General features: G+C 43.9%; 1 non-coding gene across 1 annotated transcript; it reads right to left on the bottom strand.

Moving 5' to 3' along the window:
* Positions 1-15,335: 15,335 nt before the first annotated feature.
* Positions 15,336-15,473, bottom strand: LOC114811419. The gene has a single exon (XR_003759123.1). It is a non-coding gene; the product is annotated as a small nucleolar RNA SNORA7 (small nucleolar RNA).
* Between the last annotated feature and the right edge of the window lie 1,150 nt (positions 15,474-16,623).

Raw genomic sequence — 16,623 nt, 5'->3', positions numbered from 1 at the left:
GGGAAGAGTGGTGATGTTGTCAACTGTGATGGGAAAGTTAAATGTAGGAGAAGATTTGGGAGGGAAGATGAGGAGTTGAGTTTGGAATCGGTTGAGCTGGAGGGGTCAGCTTAAAATGAGTAAAGAGATGTCCTCAAGGCAGGAGAAAGTACTGCACTGCAGAGGAGAATGGGGTTGGGTCCAGGGAGGAAGACTTGGGAGTTGGCAGAGGTGGCTGTTTGGCAGCCCTTATTCCAAACTACCAGGAAACACTTGATTTCACCAGGCCCCAACTGAAATTAGGCTTTCAATAATGAAAGCACATTCTTCTCTACTTCTCATTGCCCTTTCTGAATGAACATCTGGAACTGATTCATTATTTAAATTAGCAGGCATTTATGTCATTTGATTATATTTCTTAAAGAGTACAGCATGACACACAGAAATAAGCGAAGGTTCTGGAATTGCGAAGAGGAATCCTGTATTTATCAAAAGAAAAAAATGCTCTATTTGAATGGTTTGTAGAAGGCACATACTATTCTCCCCTTCTAAACTGTAAGATCCTTGTGATCAGGGAATGTAACTACCAACTATGTTTTATTGTACTCTACCACTTGCTACTATGGAGCTCAGTGCTCAGTAAATACAATTCACTGATTGACTGATCTCTACACACACACACAAACAAAACATAAGGACAGTGACCACTACAATTTGAAGACTGAATGCACAAAGAAGAGTCCTTTATACCAACACCAAAGGTGTTCAGAAACGATGTGTAATCAATTTATGGTGTATGTTACTGAGTGAACAGTGCACCCTGAAATTCAAGCATTTCATTTTATTAGTAGAGCAATCTTCCAACTATTTTCTCACTTTTCCCAGTCCAAATATACTTATAAATGTAAATATATTTGCTTTACTTCATTCCATCTAAGTTGGGCTCTTAGTCCCCTTCCTCTTCCTCTTTAAAATCTGTTTTTAAGGGACCGAGCTTTGAAGAGGAAAAAAAAAAGAAGCAAACAAAGCAACAATTCAACAAATGTTCATTTTAAGATTTGTTGTTATAATAGCACTCCTGGGCATGGCTATTATACCTTGGCTTCTTTGGAAAACTGTTACTTTTTTGATGTTTATCATTTCTTTATTTAAACAGTTAAAGGAGGTTTTGCGGAAAACTAGACTTTGTCTCTGAGACCTATATTAAAACTCTAGACTAGACGTAAGCGAGAATGGAGTTGGAGGACTCAAGCTACTCCCTCATCAGCTTCTTCCTACATTATAAAATCTGCACTCTGGCACAAAGGAGAGGTGAGAAGAGAGGACGAAGATTCTGGGACTCACTACATTAAGAGCTACTGTGAAAACATAGAAGGAAGTGTTAGTTCTAGCTGTTAGCAAGGGGAACATCAGAGGTTTACACGTTATTCAGTATTCATATTCCTAGAAGATAGGGCCCATTTTAAAACTTTCACGGCACATCTGTGCATTGCTACATTTTTAAGGGCCTGCTAGGACTGGAATTATGGTAGATAGGAAGCTCGCTACTGAGCTGCCCTGGCAGAGCTACATAGGGGAATTAAGGATATTGAAGACTCGAAAAAAAATTACAGCTTCTGCAAAAGAGGCCCATAATAAAGTGATGGAACGGAGGAAGCCTCCAGCTTCACATAGAAGAATCAAATCGGGAGTACTATTGGACCCTGTCAACAGCAGCTGTGAAAACAGGATATATTCTCCTAATCAGAATTAGCAAATCAAACCCCAGGCACTGATTCACCCTCCTCTATTCTCCGGATCTGAATTGACTTGTTGCAGTCATCTTTTTCTTTTCTGCTAGGTATCCCAATAGCAAGGAAACAGGAAACTGTGTTAGCACAAAACTCACAACACAGCTGCTTATCGGACTACTTTACCTATATTTGATCAATAGCTGCCGTTGACATTGAGCAGAGCACTGTATTAAAGTTCTGGAGATTATCTGGACATTATTCATGCAAATGCAGCAGTCTTTGGCATACAAGGAGCTCATCATCTAAAAGGAGGAGTGGATGCAGGCGGGCACAGGGACAAATCAACAATTAGAATAATGCTTACCACTTATTTAGCTTTAATAGTTACTTTAGAAGTTATCGTTGGAAACTAAAATACAAGTTTTTGGGGTTTTTTTAATCACCATTAACAATGTGATGGACTAATGCCTAAATTCCAAATGCCTGTCAATCAGTCAGTGGTATTCATTGAGCACTTATACTGTGTGCTGGGCATTCATTCAATAGTATTTATTGAGCGCTTACTATGTGCAGAGCACTGTACTAAGCGCTTGGAATGTACAAATCGGTAACAGATAGAGACAGTCCCTGCCCTTTGACGGGCTTACAGCATTGTACCACTACCCTGAATAAAAGTTTTCTGAAAGATATTTTTCAATATTATTGCTCCAAGCCATTCTGGTATATTTAGTCATCTCTCTTTTATATGCTGAGACGGTGTTGGGCTGTAAAATACTTCCACTGTATCTCCTGGGAGACACATTCTCCTTAGGACAGAGGTTCAGGAGAACTTAGATCAATCTGGGATAGCTCATTTCTGAAACGATCCTGACCGATTCTGCCTTTCCCTGATTTCTGTTCACCACTGGAATCTGGAATCAGTGTTCATGCCTTCCTGAAGATAAACTCCTCTTCATGAAAATCCACTGTTGGGAACAGGTTTTAATTGGCTGACCTAGGCCCGCAGTTCTCTAATGCATAAATTTGCAACTGAATCCATCAGAAGAGTTGGGAAACACCCACCGATATAGCTTCATCGCATATGCATCTGGCATCTCATTAGTGACAAGGGAGCTCAACGGAGACTCAATAGCCAATCAGATTCTGTGATTTGGCATTCACTTTGGGTGTGAGTACAGAGAAGCAGCATGGCGTAATGGATGGACCATGGACCTGGAGGTCAGAAAGTCATGGGTCTAATCTCAGCTCCACCACTTGCCTGCTGTGTGTCCTTGGGCAAGTCGTTTCACTTCTCTGGGCCTCAGTTACCTCATCTGTAAAATGGGGATTGAGATCGTGAACCCCACATGGGAAAGGGACTGTGTCCAACCTGATTTGCTTGATTCCACCCCAGTGGTTAGTACAGTGCCTGGCACAGAGTAAGTGCTTTACAAACAACATAATTATCATCATTACTTTGGGGGCAGCCCCCTTTAATGAGTGAAGAAACTAAGGGGCAGAGGAGTTGAAGACCATATCCATCAGGTAGTGAGTTTGAGACCCAGTGGGGATTGGAATCCTTCACCACTGTATTTATAGTCTTCTATGGACAAGTGTTTGTGGTTTTGTTTTTTTTTCATAGCCAGTCCAGGATTGGAAGTAAGACAGAATGGGGCACTGGTAACACAATAGGTGCCCCTGCACCCATTCCTGAATGATGTATTTCAGCAGAAGGGATGTTTTGGCCATGTTGGACCACCAGGCTGGTTGTTCCCTTCCTGGTGTGTGCACCAGAGAGGGGTACTTGACCCCGACTCGGTGCCCAAAGTCACGGCTTGGGCCCAGAAAGCGGGTGTGGTGTGAGACCACTTTCTGCTCCTACAACATGCCAGCCTGGTCCTGGGTTGCTCATGTGGACTTCCTGAAGGTAAGAGTAATAATAATACTAACAATAATGGAATTTGTTAAGCACTTACTATGTGCCACCCCAAGCACTGTACTACACACTGGAACTGTCCTTGAGTTGAGAGGAAACCTGGTCCAAGGACGCAAGGTATAGCCCTAGTAGGACTGGTGGTGTTCCACCCATCCTCACCAGGCAGGAGGGTCAACTGGAGCAGCTCTCACCTCTACCACAGGCCAAACGACCTCCTCCAGCCCCTGTCCCACACTCACACTTGGTCTTATCAGAACAACCGGAATCTGAACCGCCAGGAACTGGATCACCGAATCCAGACCACTGGGATCCGAACAGTCAGGCGTGTAAGTGCTTCAGCCCCACCCCCTGTCCCATGCCTCAACAGATCCCACCACGAGCCAGAAAAGAAAGGAAACACTGACACTCCAACTGTCTACAAGACAAGACCTGCTGTGGGATGGGACTTCTCTCTTCAGCCATTCAGAATTTCCCCACTACTCCTGGGGAAGGCGAGCTTGCAGTCCAAAAGGTAGCACAGTCTAGTGAATGAGCATGGGCCTGGGAGGCAGAGGACGTGGGTTCTAATCCCAGCTCTGCCACATTTCTCCTGTGTGACCTTGGATAAGTCAGTTAACTTCTCTTTGCCCCAGTTACCTCATCTGGAAAATGGGGATTAAGACAGGGACTGTGTCCAACCTGAATACCTTATGTTCACCCTAGTACTTGACACATAATAAGTGCTTAAATACCACATTTATTAATATTTATTATTGGGGAACTCTGCTTTCTAAATCAGAACTATATTGATGCAGCACTCTGAAGCCCAGACATGCAAGGACAGGGCAATGCCAAACTCAGAGAGAATCCCAAGCCCACACGTTTCCTAAAAATGTTATTAGAAATGTCTCCTTTTCAATCCCTGAAAGTCGGCTGGGTTACTAGTTCATTCATAGAGTCATTCATTCAATCGTGTTTACGAGTGCTTTATGGGTGCAGAGCACTGTACTACGTGCTTGGGAGAGTATAATGCAGCAATAAATAGACACGTTGCCTGCTCACAATGATTTTATGGTCTAGAGGAGGGGACCATTCTTCTGGTCATCATTTCTTCAGTTGGACTCAAAGACATTTGTCTGAGCCTGAGCATATATGGAGCTTTGGTCAAGTGGTAATGAGATCATATGTGCTTCCCAGCGGCTCTGGGATTTTCTCGATTGCTATCCACATGGAGTCTGCATTGTCCTCCTCCCTTCCATCCCTCACCCCATTTCCAGTCTGCTCAAAGCCAGGCAGCGTGGCAGAGACCTGCCTGTGGGTTTATGGCCTCACAGTTCCTGGTGGAGGCAGATCCCAGAGAATGACCCCATCAACATTACCCAACCCAGTCTGCTCAGTCATATTCCACCCCCTTATATGCTGAGTGTTAGATTTGCCCCATGGAAATTTGGATCAAAAATGATTATTTCCAGGAAGAACATCCTTTCAAAAAGACACTTGTTCCGTGCAGCGACAACTCCTGTAATTACGCAGATCTCAACGCACAACAGCAGACTGAAGTAGGAGACGGAATGATGGCCCTCCGTGTCAACAATAAAAACACTGAAATCCTCTCCTAATCCTGCACATGTAAAATCTTTCTGGCGGAACATAAACATTTAATAAAAGTGTAAGTGTAAATCATCCCCAGAAACAAACCGTGGCAATTGTTCGATCTAAAACATGATTTTGTGCCCTTATTAACTGGTGATTATCGAGTCTGATCCACATTACAATTCAGTTGCAGACGTTACTGACATTAAGATGTATGATGCAGTGGCTACAGACAGCCTATTTAAGACAGGTGAATATTTAGCAGTTATTCAGCACATGCAGCACACAATGTCTTTCATAGGAGTTCAAGGATTTTCCCTCTTTTCTCCTTGCATTTTTATGTGAATGTTTATAAATAATATGAGAAATGAAAGTCCCTTTGGCAGCCATTTGATTTTCTCTAGCATAATAACCATTTAAAATTTCCCAATTCATCATTATACATTTCTTTCTCATCTGAGTTTCTGCATTTTACTACCCATCTTTATAAGAAATTCAGGCCAAGTTAATCTAACCCATCTATACCCCCCACCACGAAGAGCTGTAATGGTCAACTGGTAGCTCGTAAAGGAGGCTTTGCAGTCTTGCTAGTTTCGCTCTCTTCAGAAGACTGCTTTCCCACATCCCCTAATTTTTCTGAAGAAATCCTGCTTTTACACTTGCTGTGGGTAAGCCTCCAAATCTACTAAGTGCCAAATTCTAGGTTTCACCAAGGGCTAGGGAACTGGGGAATTAGTTAAAGCGAGGAGGCAGGATTCATAGAGCAGTTAAACTCTTGGGAAGAAAGGTTGAGGTGAGACCCTAGTTTCTTCAGAAGGAGGGAATAATAATAATAATAATAATGGTATTTCTTAAACTTTTACTATGTACCAGGCACTGTACTAAGAGCTGGGGTGGATACAAGCATTTTGGTTTGGACACCATCCTTCTCTCCCATGGGGCTCACAGTTTCAATCCCCATTTTCGAGATGAGGTAACTGAGGCATAGAGAAGTGAAGTGACTTGAAGTGAAGTCACACAGCAGGCAAATAGGGAAGCCCCTAGGTGTTAGAGGATCTAAACCAGTAACTTATGAGATAAAGTCATGGTTTCCTCCTTGCTTCTGAGAAGGAAACAGGAAGAAGGAAATGTGAGAGAATAGGGGAGAGGGAGAGAGAAGAGAAGAGTACCACCTTCTTTTTTCTATAGTATCTGTTAAGGGCTTACTATGGGCCAAGCGCTGTTCTAAGAACAGGTGTAGAAACAAGGTAATTAGGTTGGACACAGTCCATGTCCCACATGGAGCTCACAGTCTTAATCCCCTTTTTACAGAAAAGGGAACTGAGGCACAGAGAAGTAAAGTGACTTGCCCAAGTTCACACAACAGACAAGTGGAGGACCCGGGTTTTAGGACTAAAATCCAGGTCCTTCTGACTCCCAGGTCTGTGCTCTATCCACTAGGCACATTGCAGGTTTCAGTCTCCTAAAAATGAGCATAGGGTATTATTTTTAGATTCGGTGACTTCTCAATGTCATTCATATGAATGGACTCCTCTCTCTTTTCCTTGGCATTTCAGATTCTATTTCTCCCCAGTGTGTTAGCCCTACACCCATAGCCAAAATCCACCCAATTTTATCTTTTGCTCTGCCTTGTCCCAAAGTAACTATCCTGTCCTTTCCCCACTGCATGGTTCCCTGCCAGCCTCACCCTGCCAACTGGGATACCCTAAGCTGTCAGAATGAAAGTGAACCGGGGGCCAGTAGCAGCCACCACCACCCATCCCACTCTTCCTCTCCTGTCTGGTTCTGTCCTACCCTAGTCCGGAAGCTTTGAAGGTCTTAGGAGGCGCAGGCTGTGGGGGACCAATTGGGTAGGGACAGTCCTGACAAGACAAGTTAATCAAATAATCAAGCACTTAGTACAGCGCTTTGCACACAGTAAGCACTCAATAAATACGATCGAGTGAAGGAAATAAAGGCCAGTGGGCCAGTGATGTGCATGGGGAAGCCCCATGGAAGAGACAGGGAGCCCCTCTAATTTAATTCCATTATTATTTATAAAGGAACAAATCGTGTCCCTGATGAACTTTACCCGTAAGACAGTTGAAGAAAAATTGGCCAAAAATAGAGTTCTCTGTAAAACATGGCACTTGGGGTCAATCTAGCTTACCTCCACCCACCCTGAGGTTACCAGAAGGCTGGACCGAGGCATAACAGGATGATAGGAGATGGCGTAAATATCGTTTGTTTCCAGATCAACCAACACAGCTCCAATTACTTATACAAATCTCGACCCGGAGGCGAGCACGGTACCGATAAGGAGCGATGGGTTGCTATGAAACATTTTATCACGCTCCCAGGGCTAACTGCCAGATTTAATAAAGTGCCTTGAGCTCAGAGGGAAAACCCTACAAAAACACAAAATAATGATGAAGTTGAGAACAACAGTAATAAATGCTCCGTCTTTGTCAGGAACAGAGAAATTTCCATTTTGCAAAGTATTTCACACTTCCTACATCTCTGCATAACATATGGTATGTTCAACTGGAATTTAATTAAGGCACACATTTGACTTTTGATTCATGCCTATTTTGAGGCACAGTGGCGGGGAAAGGTGCTAGTACAATTTGGGAGCTATCACAGAATTATCACAGACAATTTGGTCTTTCCATTAGCCTGATATGCAATCAATTAAATTTCAAATTGTAAATTGCGTCAAAGTTACAGAAAGTAAAGGCTGCCAGTTAGTTGCCAAATTTTCCATGTTCAATCAACTACCTATGCTTGTCAGCTTTGTGACTTGGGCAAGTCACTTAATTTCTCTGTGTCTCAGTGACCTCATCTGTAAAATGGGGATTAAGACCGTGAGCCCCACGCGGGACAACCTGATTACCTTGCTTCTTCCCCAGTGCTTAGAACAGTGCTTGACACATAGTAAGCACTTAACAAATACCATCATTATTTTATGAGTTCTCCATTCCAGGAGACATGTGAATTCTTCTTATCAAAAATATGCAAAAATATTGTGGAATATTAAGAACATACTCTATTCTCCTTATGGGTATAGTGGTACGGTGGGGCTTCTTTGTCACCGTGTTACTGTATTGCCGCAGAATAATGTTCAGGTTCTATAGTGAGGTGCTTAAAATACAGTAATTACCGTTACAGAGTATGGAGGATAATGTAAGAAATGCATCTAGAGCAAATATGCTGAACAGTGATAGGACAAACAGCTGTAATTTTGTTTTAAATATGTTTATGAGTATTTTGAATGGTTTGAGCGTGCTGTGCAGTGTATGGCTTTAATTTTCTTTATAGATGTAGAGGAGCAATGAAATGCTGACTTTTGATACAATAATCTTTTGAGGTTTAGGAGAAACTATAGGAGGCCGGTCAGAGCCCTAAAATCTATACTTTATAAATCTCTCAGTGGTGGCTCTAAGTTAAAAGAAATTATACCTACTTTTCTTCAACATGTCTTGAACCTAAGATTTGAATGAGCCTTTGCAGTGGGTTGCTATGCTGGTTTAGGGAATCAAAGAACTTATATCACGTGTAGGTACACGTCTTACAAGCACATACTGAAATAACTACTTTCTTTGAAAAAGAAAAAAAATTAGCTTCTGAGAAACAAATTCAATTTCCTTATTTACTCTACACAATGCTCATGAAATGCTTGTTTTTACACTGAAACTCATATTTAGACAGACTTCAGGCAAGTGTAAAATTGGTCACTTCTAGGCAAACAATAAAGAAGATTTGGTGGTAATCAAAGACAAAATGTTTGCAACTGCAGTTACTGCAAGTTAATTTTATCTAGGCAGAAGACTCTCCCTGTTCAAGTTACCAGTTAAAAGGCTTGAGGAGGAAGAGAAGGAGAAATGGATTATCTAGGGAGATATGAAAAGGAATTTATAACCGGCATCTTCAAAAAACATCAATGGGGAGTGAAGGGAAGGGCTGGTAGTGTTCCCCGCCCAACCTTGAAGAGGCTATTTGGCTGAAGTAGGAAGGCAGGAAAATTCCGATTCACAAAGGAATCCCCACGGGGTAGGTCTTTGACAGGTAATTTCAGCTGCTCCTAAGAAATACCTTCCGGTAGTCGTCTTCTATGAGTACCGTACCTCTTATTTTTGGAATTGACAGTATTGCTTGGGTAGGATCCATTTTCAGTTTTTAAAAGCAAATTTGTCAATAAAGTATCCACGCTGGCTGTTCTTCTTTTGAAGTTCACACTGAATTCAGCTCAAGGCAGGTCTATCTTCAGTAGATGGTGAGTAGCTGGGGGAATTAACAGCTATCCTGCTAACCTGAAGAACAGTCATGTATATGGAAGACTAAACCAAAAGTATCCGATGGATCATTTGCCCAGTCAAGACAAATTAAAAAACCCAGTGTCCATTATAATTACACTACTATTAGTGTTGTGAAGAACCATGAATCTTGCCAATACAAGACTACAAAATGCTGCAAAAAGGTGGGTCTACTTGACATAACTAAGCCTTTGTTCTTGCTTAAAGACAATAATCATAGTATTCTTAAGTGTTTATTAAGAGCCAAACTCTAGGGTAGATATATGATAATCAGTGACCATCTCCGGGGGGGCGCACGGCCTAAGGGGGAGAGAAAATAGGTATTTAAGCACCATTTTACAGAGGAGGAAACTGAGACAGAGAGAATAATAATAATGTTGCTATTTGTTAAGCGCTTACTGTGTGAAGAGCACTGTTCTAAGCATTGGGGTAGATACAGGATAATCAGGCTGTCTCACATGAGGCTCACAGTCTTAATCTCCATTTTACAGATGAGGTAACTGAGGCACAGAGAAGTTAAGTGACTTGCCCACAGTCACACAGCTGACAAGTGGCAGAGCCAGGATTCAAACCCATGACCTCTGACTCCCAAGCCCAGGCTCTTTCCACTGAGTCACGCTGCAGTGTTGCCTAATGGAAAGAGCTTAGGCCTGGGACTCAGAGAGAATAGATTCTATTCCTAGCTCTGTCATTTAATAATGAAAATGATGGTATTTGTTAAGCACTTGTGATGTGCCACGTACTGTTCTAAGTGCTGGGGTAGATACAAGGTAATCACGTTGACCCACGTGGGGCTCACAGTCCTAATCCCCATTTTGCAGATGAGGTAAGTGAGGCACATAGAAATTAAGTGACTTGCCCAAAGCCACACAGCTGACAAGTGTTGAAGCGGGGATTAAAACCCATGACCTCTGTCTCCCAAGCCCATGCTCTTTCCACTAAGCCACACTGCTTCTCACAGTACAAGCCACTCAGGTTGGACACAGTCCATGACCCACCTGGGGCTCACAGTCTTAATCCTCATTAAGTCACAAGTCATTTAACTTCTCTGTGCCTCAGTTACCTCATCTATAAAATGGCAATTAAGACTGTGAGTCCCATGTGGACATGGATTGTGTCCAACCAGATTAGCTTATTTTTACCCCAGTGTTTAGTACAGTGTCTGGTCCATAGTAAGCCCTTAATAAATATCATTTTACTTTTTTTTTTTAAATTGATTTGCCCAAGGTCACACTGTAGGTAAGTGGTGAAGCTGGGATTGGAACCCAAGCCTCCTGATTCTCATGGCCATGTTCTTTCCACTTGGCCACACTGCTTCTCTGAGGACACTCTCTCCCCTTTTGCTCTCTCCCCTTTTGCTCTCTCCCCTTTTGCTCTCTCCCAAGAGGTCTTCCTATTCTCTCAATTTCCCCATCTCACTGGGAAAGGGAGAGGTTGCTGCCTGCTCTTCCTTTCCCAGTGTCAGTCTTGCTCTATCTTACCACCTCCCCTTTTCTTCTCTTCCTATGAATTCCACCTTGTCCATCTTAACCATCTTTTTCAGTTACTAGTCCCACATATCCCTATACTCTGCCATTTCCCAAGCAGTCCAGGACTCTTCACCCAGTTAAGCGCTCAGTAGATACCTTTGACTGTCCTGTCTTGGACTCATTCATTCATTCATTCATTCAGTTATATTTATTGAGTGCTTACTGTGGGAGAGTACAATACAACAATAAATAGACACATTCCCTGCCCACAATGAGCTTACAGTTTACGGGGGGTAGACAGACATCAATACAAATAAATAAAATTACACATATATAAATATGTGTTGTAGGGCTGGAAGGGGGGAAGAAGAAAGGCAACAAGTCAGAGTGATGCAGGAGGGAATGGGAGATTAGGAAAGGTAGGGCTTAGACTGGGAAGGCCTCTTGGAGGAGATGTGCCTTCAGTAAGCCTTCGAAGGAGGGAAGAGTAATTGTCTGTGGGATTTGAAGAGGGAGGGGGTTCCAGGCCAGAGGCAGGACATGGGCTAGGGGACGGTGGCAAGATAGGCAAGATAGAGGCACAGTGAAAAGGTTAGCATTACAGGAGCGAAGTGTGTGGGCTGGGTCGGAGAATGTCGGTATTTGTATTTGTTAAGTGCTTACTATGTGCCAAGCACTGTTCTAAGCACTGAGGTAGATCCAAGATAGGCTGCCCCATGGGAGCCTCACAGACTTCATCCCCATTTTCCAGATGAGGGAACTGAGACACAGAGAAGTGAAGTGACTTGCCCAAGGTTACACAGCCAAGTGGCAGAGTCAGGACTCGAGCCCATGACCTCTGACTCCCAAGCCCGTGCTCTTTCCACTCAGCCATGCTGCTTCTCTATAAAGGAGAAGGAGAGAAGCGATGTGAGGTAGGACGGGGTTAGGTGGTGGAGAACTGCTGATGGAGTGATTTAAAGCCAATGGTGAGGAGTTTTTGTTTGATGCGGAGGTGGATGGGCAACCACTGGAGTTTTTTTTGAGGAGCGGGTTGACATGTCCTGAACACTTTTGTAGAAAAATGATCTGGGCAGCAGAGTGAAGAATGGACTGGAGTGGGGAGAGACAGAAGGCTGGGATGTCAGCAATGAGGCTGATGCAGTAATCCAGAATAAGTGATTTCACTGACATGGTAACAGTTTGGATGACAAGGAAAGGGCAGATTTTAGTGATACTGTGGGACCAGCAGGATTTAGTGATGGATTGAATATGTGTTGAATGAAAGAAGAGTCAAGGATAATGCCAAGATTAAGGGTTTGGAAGACTAGAAGGATTGTGGTGTTGTCTGTAGTGATGGGAAAGTCAGGGGAAGACATGGATTGAGTGGGAAGATAAGGCGCTCTGTTTTGGACATGCTAAATTTGAGGTGATGAGAGGACATCCAACTAGAGATGATTTGAAGGTAGGAGGAGATTTGAGCCTGGAGAGAGAGAGAAAGATGAGGGTAGAAGATTTCGATTCAGGTATCATCATGGTAGTTGAAGCCATGAAAACAAATGAGTTCTCCAAGGGAGTGAGTGTAGATAGAGAATAGAAGGGGTTCCAGAACTAAACATTGAGGGACCCCCATAGTTAGGGAATAGGGGACAGGAGGAGGAGTTTGTGAAGAAGACCGAGAATGAATGGCCAGAGAGAGGAGAACCAGGAGAGGACAGAGTCAATGAATCCAAGGTTGGATAACGTTTCCATGAGAAGGGTGTGGTCCACAGTGTTTAAGGCATCTGAGAGGTCGAGGAGGATTAGGATGAAGTAAAGGTTGCTAGATTTGGCAAGAAGAAAATCATTGGTGACTTTTGAGAGGGTGGTTTCTGTGGAGTGAAGGGGATGGAAGCCAGGTCAAGGAAAGAACTGGAGGAAATGAATTTGAGAAAGAGGGTGAAGACAACTCACTTAAGAATTTTAGAGAGTAATAAATAGTAGGAGGCAGATGGGGTGATAACTGGAGGGAGTTGTGGAGTCAAAGGAAATTTTTTTTAGGGTAGTCGAGATGTGGGCAAGTTTGAAAGCAGTGGGGAAGAAGCCACTGGAGATCAAACAATTGAAGATGGCTGTTAGGGAGGGAAGAATGGAGTGGGAGAGGGTTTTGACAAGGTGTGAAGGAATGGGGTCGAAGGAGCAGGTGGAGGGGGTGGCTTTTGAGAGAAGGCAGGAGATCTCCTCTAGAGATATCGCTGGGAAGGATGGGAGAATGGAAGGAGGGGCCAGAAGGGGGATGGACTGAGGAGGTGTGTGGGCGATTCTAAGGAGCTCACACCTGATGGTGTCAATTTTCTTAATGAAGTAGGTGATCAGCTCATTGGGGATAAGGGATGGGGGGAAGCAAGGGGTCAGGGGGCTTGAGGAGGGGACTCTCACATTCAATCTGCCGTCAGTTCCTGTCTTTTCTTCCTGCACAACAACTCCCAGATACACCCCTTCTTCTCCAGCTGAACTGTTACCGCTCTGGTCCAAGCTCTGATCATATCACGTGCAGACTACTGCATCAGTGTCCTTGCTGGTCTCTATGCCTCCAGTCTTGCCCAAATCCAATCTGTAATAATAATAATTGTGGTATTTGTTAAGCACTTACTCTGTGCCAGCCACTGTACTAAGCACTGGGGTGGTTACATGCAAATGGGGTTGGACACAGTCCCTGCCCCCACGTAGGGCTCACAGTCTTAATCTCCATTTTACAGATGAGGCAACTGAGGCCTGGAGAAGTGAAGTGACTTGCCCAAGGTCTCAGAGCAGACAAGCGGTAGAGCCGGGATTAGAACCCATGACCTTCTGACTCCCAGGCCCGTGCTCTATCCACTACAAATCTGTACTACAGTCTAGCATGGATCAATCATTCATTCAATATTCATTCAATAGTATTTATTGAGCGCTTACTATGTGCAGAGCACTGTACTAAGTGCTTGGAATGTACAATTCGGCAACAGATAGAGACCATCCCTGCCCAGTGACGGGCTCACAGTCTAACCGGGGGAGACAGACAGCAACGCAAAACAGAACAAAACAAAAACAAGACAATATTATCAAGATAAATAGAATCAAGGGGATGTACACCTCATTAACAAAATAAATAGGGTAATAAATAATATATACAAATGAGCACAGTGCTGAGGGGAGGGGAAGGAGGAAGGGGGAGAAGCAGAGGGTCGGGGGAGCAGAGGGAAAGGGGGGGCTCAGTCTGGGAAGGCCTCTTGGAGGAGGTGAGCTCTCATTAGGGCTTTGAAGAGGGGAAGAGAGTTAGTTTGGCAGAGGTGAGGAGGAAGGGTGTTTCAGGACAGCGGTAGGATGTGGGCCAGGGATCGATGGTGGGACAGGTGTGAACGGGGGACAGTGAGGAGGTGAGTGGCACAGGAGCGGAGTGTACAGGGTGGGCAGTAGAAAGAGAGCAGGGAGGTGAGGTAGGAAGGGGCAAGGTGATGGAGAGCCTTGAAGTCAAGAGTGAGGAGTTTTTGTTTCGTGCAAAGATTGATAGGCAAGGTTGATTAGTTCAATCATATTTATTGAGCCCTTATTGTGTTCAGGGCACTGTACTGTACTAAGTGGTGGGAAAGTACAATATAACAATAGAACAAGCATATTCCCTGCCTACAGTCAGCTTGCAGTCTAGAGGGACAATCTTCCTGAGCATCACTTGGCCCACATCTCTTCCTCTCCTCCACTAACTCCAAGAGTTTCTCTGCATCAAACAAAACGTCCTCACAGTCGGTTTGAAGAGTTTCCTTAACCCACCCCACCTTACTTATGGATGGCCTTTGACTTTTCCCCAGGTGGATCCCTTCATTCCATCCAGGTCAACCTTCTAGCTGTTCATCACTCTCTACGCTCCTTCTCTCTCCTCCCATCTTGGAATTCCCTCCTTCTCCAAATCCAACAGACCACATACACCTTAAACAACTAACTAGCTCACAATCCCTAGATGGCAAAGACTGTGTATTCTCCTTTTGGCAAACACTCCTAGGCTCTGCTTTTGGTCCAGTGGGACAAGTTTCTAATTCCACCTCCACCACTTGTCCACTGTGTGACTTCGGCCAAGTCACTTAGCTTCTCTGTGCCTCAGTTCCCTGAGCTGCAAAATAGGGATTAAAACTCTGAGCCCCATGTGGGACAGGAACTGTATCCATCCTGATTACCTTATATCTATCCCAGTGCCTAGAACAGGGCTTTGCACATAGTACGCGCTTGTCTTGTCTTATGCTGCCGAGTCATCTCTGGACACACCTCTCCCAGTATGCCCCACTTCCATCTCCAACCGTTCTGGTAGTGGATCCATAGAGTTTTCTTGGTAAAATTATGGAAGTGGTTTACTATTGCCTCTGCTGCATAGTACAGGCTAGCTTTGACTTGTAGCAGATTGCCTTCCGCTCTCTAGCCACTGGCCAAGCTAGGAATGGAATGGACAGGCCTCTACCTGACTCTCCCTCCCATAGTCAAGACTGGTGGAGTACTGGAAACTCTCCAGGTCTAAACCTGAGGGGGCAGTAGCCTCTTAACAAATACCATAATTATTATTATTAAGAGCTTGACTCTGGGTATCAGAAGACCGAGATTCCAATCCCGGATCAGAAAATATAGGAATGCCTACTGAGGCTGCGTTACTAACGTAGATGTATTCTGCCAATAAATCAATCAATCGTATCTATTGAGCACTTACTAAGTGCAGACCGCAAACTGCTTGGGAGAGTACAATATAACATAGTTGGTAGACACGTTCCCTGCCCACAACCAGATTACAGTCTAGAGGGGGAGACAGACGTTAATATCAATGAATTACGAATAGGTACGTAAGTGCTGTGGGGCTGAGGGAGGAGTGAATAAAGTGTGCAAGATAGGTCCATCAAAAATGCTGAAATATCAGTCCCAACTACCACAACGGCTACCAAGACAACCACCCACTGGGATATGGCTCTGCCACACAGGTTCAACTCTACGCTACAGTCATTTTAGCTGTAAAATACAAAGTGCTTAGTACCATGCTCTCTACATAGTATGCTCTCAATAAATACCATTGATTGGTCAAATAAAATGGGCCCAATATGTGAAAAATCATCTGCATCTATTATTCAATGTGTTGTTCTCCTGCCTGCTTATTTCCTCATGGCGCTTGGTACCTGGGCAGAGATTTCACTTGTAAGACCAAGAGTTTGTGAGTATGACTGCTCAAACCACTGGCATCCTAATCAATTCCTCCAAGTGTATTCTCTGTCCTGCATCACCCTGACTTGCTCCCTTTATTCATCCTCCCTCCCAGCCCAGCAGTATATATATGTATGTACTTTTGTATGTATAAAACCCGTAATTTATTTCTGTATGTATATTAATTTATGTCTCCCCCTCTAGACTGTGAGCTCACTGTAGGCAGGGATTGTGTCTGTTTGCTGTACTGTACTCTCCAAAGCTCTTAGAACAGTGCTTTGCACACAGTAAGCACTTAATAAATACAACTGAATGAATGGCATCTCAGGAATGAGGCCTATCCACCATTCTCAATAGGACACTTCATCCCATGCCTTTCCCAGGGCTTAGTATGGTGTTTTGGACACCGTAAGCCCTCAGTACATACCACAGATTGATTATACATCATAATAAACACTGCAGGGTGGAGTGAGCCCCTGATGACCTGTACAGGG

The sequence above is a fragment of the Ornithorhynchus anatinus genome, chromosome 4, assembly GCF_004115215.2.
Source record: "Ornithorhynchus anatinus isolate Pmale09 chromosome 4, mOrnAna1.pri.v4, whole genome shotgun sequence".
Lineage (NCBI taxonomy): Eukaryota > Metazoa > Chordata > Mammalia > Monotremata > Ornithorhynchidae > Ornithorhynchus > Ornithorhynchus anatinus.
Note: the sequence above shows the minus strand (reverse complement) of the source record. Positions and strands in the feature narration are given on the sequence as shown.